Source organism: Argiope bruennichi, chromosome X2 (assembly GCF_947563725.1).
Source record: "Argiope bruennichi chromosome X2, qqArgBrue1.1, whole genome shotgun sequence".
Lineage (NCBI taxonomy): Eukaryota > Metazoa > Arthropoda > Arachnida > Araneae > Araneidae > Argiope > Argiope bruennichi.
The window spans coordinates 95418476-95427688 of record NC_079163.1 but is presented as its reverse complement, the minus strand read 5'-3'; the positions used below and the strand labels follow the sequence as shown (position 1 = coordinate 95427688).

At 28.3% G+C, this 9213-nt stretch overlaps 1 protein-coding gene across 6 annotated transcripts in view; it reads left to right on the top strand.

Annotated features, from left to right (window-relative positions):
* Positions 1-1534: 1534 nt before the first annotated feature.
* LOC129960732 (branched-chain-amino-acid aminotransferase, cytosolic-like) overlaps positions 1535-9213 on the top strand; it is a 35966-nt gene continuing 28287 nt past the window's right edge. For all 6 annotated transcript variants that reach the window (XM_056074337.1, XM_056074341.1, XM_056074335.1 and 3 more), the window contains exon 1: positions 1535-1657. The gene's annotated coding sequence lies outside the window, so the exon portion shown is untranslated. The remainder of the gene's footprint in view (positions 1658-9213) is intronic.

Below are 9213 nucleotides of genomic sequence, written 5' to 3'. Positions count from 1 at the left end.
TTTTAAGAACTGTATTCACTGCGTAAGGTAATGAATCAGCGTAATGTGTTTTGTACTCCATGGTGAAATCTTTCTCGTAAAAAAATTATAATTTCAATTTTTGTGTTTTCTATACTTCTGTGAATTTATTCGAAATATTTATAATAGTTTAAAAATATTTTTAAATAAAGCATTGTCACTTTGTAAATGAAAGTTTTTTTTAACCAGTTAACTACAGGATTTATTTTTTTTAAAGTCTCTCAACCCCCCCCCCTCTTTTTTTTTTTTTTTTTTTTTCAAGCCCTAAAGTCTTCAAGCCAAGCGATGACGCACATACGCGTCGAATGCAAAATTGTATGGTTTCATAGTAAATTTTGCAAAAAATCATAAAGCAAATATAGATTTCATTTTTATTAGATGAAAATTACCCATCGACCGCACCAAAATAAAAATTTAGATTGACGTGTATATACAGCCAGCGCACTTAACTGGTTAATAATATTCGGATTTAAAAATATTTGACTAGTTTCTTTAAAAAAATAATTCTGTGCGAAAAATTAAAAACCTTTAATTTAAGAATTTTAATGTTTTTCTAAATTTTGAAACTTATATTTCGTCCTTATTTATATAGCTTATTCTCGCTCTATTAATTGCTGTTCTCAATCATAATTGGGGAGTTAGAAATCATTTCTTGATTTAATGGAACTAAAGCAGTTGCGAAACTCTAAGAAACCGTGCGCAAATACCTCAAACAGCTCTGTTTCATCGAAGTTTTGTTTAGAAACTTCTGTTTTCAACTAAAACTGTTCATAGGTATTATACATCGCTTGATGGAAATATGTATAAGATTTTAATTCAGACTTGGGATAAGATTCTCAGGGGATATCTTTTTTTGTTTTGAAGCGATGCAATTCGTATGATTAAAAATGCGATTGTTACTCTATTTTAGTACTGGATTCATCTATTGGTATTTTATCTATGATCTTAAAATCTTGGAATTAGACGCCTTTCCACCTATATTTAGAACTTTAATCGCTAGAAAATCAAATTCATAATTTCATTTTTTTCCCTTTAAGATTTGTTTTCTATGTTACAAATAAAAAAATTAATATAAACAAACCTAGAAGCGTGTTCTGCATTTGTAAAATTTAAAATTTTACTGCATTGGTTTGCTTTACAGTTGTCATTTAAAAACAAAAAGATACAACTGCGAAGCTTTTAAGCAATATACTTATTCAAGGAAAAAAAAAACACTTAAAAAACTTATTCTTCAAAGAGTGGATTAGATCGTAATTTTTTTTCTTTTATAAAAGCGGTAAACTGATGAAAATGCACAGCTTATTTCTAAATTCTCAGCTGCGAATCGAAAATGACAAACCTGGATGACTTTTGTAACATTATTGAAGACATACGTCTCGCATGCATGCCTCTCTCTTGCATAATTATTGGACATTTCTAGCGATTGTTTTTGCAACCATCTGTTACGGTTATGGCTGTGTCACGGAAATACGTGTTTGTTTACCTGTACTCCTATTTCCTTTCTTACTGCTGATAACAGTGGATTCTCATTATCGCAACAACATGGGCGCCTCGAATGTTCCATGTTTCTGCGCAGACTCTGGAGAATTGTTTAGTAGGGAAGAAACTATTGTTTACGGTGCATCACGTTTTCTATGAGGTAGCGTAAGTACAAACAATTATCTATTCTTGGTTAATATCTTCTTTTAAATTAATTAAAAAGCATTTTAAACGCGTCTATCGGTTACTGGGAATCTTGCACTTTAAATCACTGGTAGGACTCATAGGAACTAATTTTCTGGAATGAGAAGAATTTATTGTGCTTTATCATTCCATATTTGCTGATAGACAAGGAATGAGCTGTGAAATAGTTGCTATAGAAACAACAAAGTAACAAATTTCTGACATTACCACTTATACTGTTGTTACTGAAATTCTTGAATTTGTATGAATTTATTATTAAAAAGAAAGTTAGCTGCTTTTTGGAACATTCTTTGATTGCAAAAATAAATTGTGTTTTCGCTTCTTTATTTTAAAAATTCTCTCTCTAATAGCTTTCTAAGGAGTTTTCAATAGATAATGAATTTAGTACTTTAGTCAGAGCATTTTGACCAGCATACTATTTATGAATATTGAGAAACACTGAATTATCTTTTCAGGAATTATTATTCTTTTACGAATATGTTATTTAGATATGTGTCTAAACATACTAATATGGAAGTTTGTATAATCCAAGGTGTTTTTGAAATAATAAAATTCCTAAGTTGCCTATAAGTTCCTAATTACAGGAATTGTACTTTCTTTTTCTCTCTGAAAATAGAAATTATCCTTTAGGTTATGAATGCGTTTTATTCAAAGCGAGCGAAATACGAATTTCAGACTTTCAGATGAGTTAAGAAATATTTTATAATGCATCTAATGCATGGATACTAATGTAGAATATTATTCTAAGGGATTTTTATGATGTATTTTCAAAACAAGAATAAAATATTTTGCACTTTGCAAATATTTTTGAAGTGTTATATTATTAAACTATTCTTTGCTCAAAATTACAAATAAGAATAATTATCAAAACATAGTCAGTTTTATTTTAATAAAGTTCTTTATGTTTAAAAAATAAGTTTAGATAATTTATATAATTTTATGTTTAGATGGGGTAATCAACTACAAATAGTAATTTTCGATATGGTTTAGAAATTCTAAAATTGAGCCAAGCAAAGTGTACAGTTAATTATTCATTAAAAATTGAGATTTTTTTTTTCACTGAAGCTTGTAAACCATTTAAATTATAACATTCGATATTTTAACCCTTTCTAGGGCCGTGGGAAGTATGCTTCCCACCAAATTTATCAATCTTTGTATGAATTCATGTAGGTTGGCATAAGTTCTGTCAAATTTTTTTAGAAAGACTGAAACTTAGATGCTTTAGTTCTTTATCTCACACAAAATGATGTGTCTTGATTTGTTACTTAATTAGTAACTAACCAAATTAATTAATTAATCAAATTAAATTTATCTAATAAGCTAAATGAATCCCTTTTCTTATTCTAATTTCAAGCCTAAAAATATTTAAACATAATATGACTAGAAAAAAATGGCCCTTTAAAAGGTTAAATGAACCGATGGTATTTTGATTCCGGATGAAATGTATTGGATCGTACAAAATTATTTAAAACAATAGGGCCGATTAACTTTGTCAGCAATGAAGGAAAAAAATGTGAAAATGACACAGAAAGGATGTGGAAATTTTGCTTGCGTACATAATTATTATCTTGTGTGATTTCCTTTGGTCACACGGGCAACCGTTTATATGATAACCCATTATATGCCAGACACTATAAAGCATTTTGGAAACTACTAATGTAAATTTGATATCTACATGCATGTTTCGCATATGGTTATCCAAATTTTCAGAAATTATTCCTTGGGTCTTCCTTTCATTTGTATATATCTCATATTCTATCTTAATTCCTCTTTCGAATGCAAGAGTGAACAAACTGAAGGAAGAATCACATAGAAGGCCTCACATGGCAGTGAAATGGACTACCGTATGGATGTTGCCCGTGAGACCAAGAAAAGTCACACAGGATAGTTATTAGTTGTCATACAACTAAATGTGGGGCTTTTTATAAATGAGAAATATGAATAAATATTAGTAGCAAAAAAAAAAAAAAAACATATGCTGATGAAAATATTAATGAGCAAAATATGTTCATATCCATTGCCGAGAACTAATCAATTTATACCATAAGCTATTCTTATCACAATGCTTTTTTCATTTATGTACGACAAAGGAAAATTAATCTAGCTTTTCCTTAAATATTTAAATTCAGAAACTCTTGAATCACAGAAGTTTCTATAATTTAAGCTTAAGGAGATACAGCTTTTTAAGATTTGCTGCATTTTAAAATCGAATCGTTCTCAAAATGAAATCAGATGAACAAACAAGAACATTAAATAATCTTTCCGAAACGGTAAATATACATTACAAAGGCATGCATTTTTTGAGGGAGTGGGGCGTTCGAAGAAATTGTACCTCTCTGCTGCTACTGTAAAGATGTGTGGATATTATGCCAGAAGACAAAGACATTTTTTCCCCTTAAAACATTCGAGAAGTTTGCAAGATTTATTAAATTAATATATAATTTTGTGAGATATTGTATACAACGAACGAAATGGGAGAAAAGTAAACTCTAATAAGTGCTGCGATGGTGTTAGAAAATCAAATGGGATTTTAAAAAAGGAAATAATGTTCTCCCCACATATTTCGAGGCAGAAACAAGCGAAAGTAGATTTTAGGAATCAATACATAATGAGAAAAATCTATTATATATCTAAAGAATTTTAGCACGTTGATTGAGACGCTGAATCTCTTAAATGTAATTTACATGGGCCCACCGGTGACCCCCCTGACAATCAAGGTGTTAAATACAGTTTGAAATGCTTTCTTTTACTTACTTATTTATTTATTTTTTGCAATAAATGGCAGGTAGAATGAATATAAATTTAATAAAGATAATTTTTAAGACACATTTTTATTCATGTACTAAATAGTATGATTTTTTATTCTAATTATTTTTTACTATTAATCTTTCATCTTTTACTCATTATTATAACTATTATGAGATCTTAACATCGATTTTCCCCCCTTATATTCATTTCTAGGTAGCGCTCCTTGCATGAAATCAAAATTTATTTAAATTAAACAATTAAATGATAATTGTTTTGATAATATTTGAATTGTATATTTTCAGAACAAGTGTATAAAATTTTTAAAGTCTTTAAATTCAGGAACTGAGTGAAAAATGGATTTAAAAATTCCATTTTTACGAGCTGAAACAAATAATATAACTAATACAATATTCATTATGCGTCATACATTCATTAGAATTTTAAAAATTCGTTAGAAAGGACTTAAGAGTTGTGGTTTACACCAACAAATTTAGGGAATAATCAGAATTTTCATTTTAACATACGAAAGCTGTAATCCCCCCCCCAAAAAAAAAGATACCAGGAGACAATAACAGAACAACTTTAATGGAGATCAGAGATTTACTTAAACAATAAGTAAATCAGTGACCTTTGTTAGATGAAATGGGGCAAATAAGGCAATTGTTATACTTTTGGCAGCTGAATACAATGGCAGGTAATAATGTCTGAATACATGTCTAGCAGCTGAATACATGTTCTAGGTAAGTGTCACTTACGGCCTGCTGAATGGCATTTCTGCGCAAAGCTAGATTAAGTTCAATGGGTCTTTAAGGAATGCTGCTCATTGATTGAATAGTATTCAATTAATTTTTCTTGATCTAGATCGATTTGAAATTTCCAAAATCAGGTTTTATATTGACGTTAATTTAATACCTAATAAATAGTTTTTGTGTAACAAATAATTCGACAAATTGAAATAAATATTAAATAAGGCACAAATGCACTATAGATGCTAAAGATAAGCAGATCCGCGCCTTTTATTTCCAAATTTTAATTATTTAAGAATTAAGTCAAACTGTGTTTTACTTTTTTTCGCCAATAACTTCGGAAAGAATTTTAACACAAAAATAATTATTTAGCGTTTATACAAAACCTTATCATTCTATGACGTTAATTTAAGTTCTGTAGAATATTTCGTCGAATTAAAAAGAAAAAAGAAAGCATCGTGTATAGTTCGCTACTCAGCAAAGGTCAATAAGTTGAAAATACTACGATCTACTAGATCACGAAATAGTGTTCCTTCTCTGAAGTGAAAAGAAAAAGTAATCGTTTGTTGTTGTGTTCCTCTCCTCCTTTTGTTTCTGATATTTAAGATGTTACTTGGCAAACTTAATTTTCGGCTAGAAAAAATTTTTTACTAGAAATTTTAAGCTTTTAATAAATAGAGTTAAGATAAATGTTGACTTTATTACAATTTTTAGAATACATTTTTTACAATTACAAGGCGTGATCCACTTCTTAGTCTTTTCCGATGCGAAAAATAATATTTCCATTGATATTAGACTTAATTTTATGCTACTGTTTGAATCTTTTATAAATTTTTATTCAGTTCAGTTAACATTAGATTTGATTTATCAGTTAACAAATCCCGAAGTTTGAAAATGTGAAAACAGATTATCTGTTTATATAATTTCACCTGAATGGTACAGCATTTCATTTTTAATTTTGGAATTAAATGTTTCATTTTTAAAAAATGACAAAAAAATTAATATTTCCTAAGTATCTTGCTTGATTTAAAACAGTAATTGATATAACTCTTCAATCTTATCTACCATCCTTCAAAAATGGCTGTTTATTATAAGCAGAAATTTCTATCAGAAATTATCTGTATACATAACTGAATGAATAATAATATGGGGAAAACCAACTGGTCGTTGAAAGCACCTTGTAATCTATATATGAAAGCTTTGATTTGTTAACTTTTTAAAAGAAATATGGTTTTATGTATAACTGATTGGTAAAATATCAAAAATAAAGGATATTTTTAAATAAGTATGTAAAGATAATCATATAATAAAACTATACTCTTACAAAGTTTTCTTAAATTTGATCTATATCTTCCTTGCAAATATATGACCCAATCTTCAATATTTTATAAATTAAAAACAAAAATGGTGTATAATAAAGAAATTTTTCAGAAACACATGCATATGTTAAATGATACATGTCTTCATAAAAATAATAATAGCAATAATAAGTAGTAGACAAAGCTAAATATAACCCCGTCCTCCATATGCAAGGTCCTGAGGTTATTTTTTCGGAAAAAGAGGGAGAAAAGAAAACTAAAATGTGGAACGTCTACTTCTCCAAAGCAACCTTAGGACATTCGCCAATAGTCATAAATAAAAAATGATTCTGTGGTTGCTTAGCATAGATTAGGAAAATTTAGGACATGAAAACACATTTATCGTGCGATGAAGATGTATATTAATAATATTCATTAAATATTTTTTTTTTTTTCTATATTAGAAATGTTGGAGAGAACTGGTTCTTTTTTCCTCATATTTTAAGTTCACAATAATATTTTTTTAAACCTTTGATTTATCATTTGCCGCAAGAGTTTAACCTTCAGCATTACCATTTTTTAGAAAATTTTCTATTGGTTAATATGTTAGAAATTGTAAAATTTCCTGCATATTTTTTTGAAAATTTGCAAATAGCTAGAATAATATTTTGTTAATTAATTTTCATTGTTAATGGGCAGTAAAACATTTTCAGTTAACATAAAAAAACAGTTATAAAATGCTAACAAAATTATAAGTACTTTATGTATAATATTATTACTTTTTTATTCTTTTATCTTAATAGTAAATTATATGGCCTTTCATTTGATACGGAGGTGAGCTAAACGGTTCTGAAGATTTTTCATAATGTATCCAGAATAATTTTCGAACAAAATTTTCTGAAATATTCCCGAATGAATATGAAATGCAGTATAATTAGAGCATAGAAATATGAATTAAGAGAACAAATAAAGCAACAGAGCAGCTAAAATATGAATGTGTTTTACAGTTATTTAAGCTCCAGACGAGGATTTTAAAAGGATTTAATATGTGAGACAGGCGATTCGTAGCTTTTATAGGCCTATGAGTTACTGAAGCAGATGTAAATACTTTTGCTTAATATATGGAACATGCGAACTGTAATCTATGTAATTTAAGCATTAATGAAGCAGCAGTAATTAATTTTGCTTTTGCTCATTGTTTATAACAGAACTTTATTAATCTTTTTTCATTCTCAATTGCTTTTCTAGTATAAAAAATTTTCGAGACTGCTAAGCTTGAAAAAAAAATATGAAAAAGTTATCAATATACATAAATAAATAAAAAAAATCATGAACAGTCTGTGGGCTGTAGAAATCTTAACTACTAAATAGATTTTCTTTGGGTTTTGCTCGCGAATATTATGAAACATAAAAGTGCGTAACAATTAATTAAATTTATTGATGTTTATTTGTATTAATGAAAACTTTGCTTCCATGTGCTTTGAAATATTTAGGTTATCTTTAAAGTTGTCGTATCTAAAAATAGTCACTGAATTGCCACTCGCAATGTTTAGTAAAATTTCGTATCGTTCCTAAAAAAAGTTACTAATAACTTATTGAAAAAAATTAACTTACGAGGGGTTTTTTAATCTTTTGGTGCATTATGAAATTTTTCGAGAACCGACGATAAATAAAAATTATGTAAAAATAAAGTTGCAGAAAATGGGAATATTTTGTGAATCATAGCATTTTGAAGAAGTGTATTTTTGCATTAAATATAGTTTGCATATATTATTTTAAATGTTTTTATTTGCGTATGTGTTGGCCTTCCATTGAGCGCTAATAGTAAATACGTTTTTATTTTATGGCATGTGAAATTTACACCACCACTGTGTAGAATGTTGGCAACAATAGCTGATTTGATATACGATGGCGGTAATCTTTGTTATGTCATAAGTACTTCAAATTCTGATCACAAATAATGAAATATAACCTCATATAAACCCGAATAGAATTGGCTTAGCTTGACAATTCTTTATCCCTTCACTCGGAGCGTGGGAACAGCTGATTTAAGCATTTTTACAGAGTTTCTGTTGAATTAATTAAATAAAAAAGGTGGAATTGAATCAGGAAATAAGAGAACATTTTAGAATGAAGTTAATATGGGCTGAATTAAGCTAATATATATATATTCCAAAGATAAAATAAAACTTTCTAATAAGTTCCTGGTTTTTGGCATTCAGTGAAACAAACTTTGAAAGAAAATATGCAATACCTCCCTTAAATGTTTTAAACATTCTCTTCCTATTAGGTAGGTTAAGTCATGCTCATGATCAGCGGATCTCATATGGCTCAAGGCAACCATTTTCAGACTTCATTATCAGAATTGCAATTGTCTTAGTACGAATTTGTACCTCATGCTTAATTTTCAAGATTATAGTTAAACAGCAAACGAACAGTAATTTCATTATATTAAATGTACAGAAAAGATTTTCAAGTCTTAAAGCCTTTGAAGATTTTAAATTTAAGAATGACGAATTTATTTTATTCCATTTTCTTGCTAAATATAAGATTGTTATTATATCATATGAAAGTAGAGGTAATCAAGGTCCATTGCAATTTCTATATTGATGACGTGTGAATCGGTTATTGGTTGAATTTGGAGAACGATTTGGAAATGTTAGAAAATTTTGCTTCAGAAATTATTTTTTATGTTTGAAAACATTTATCGATGCAATTAG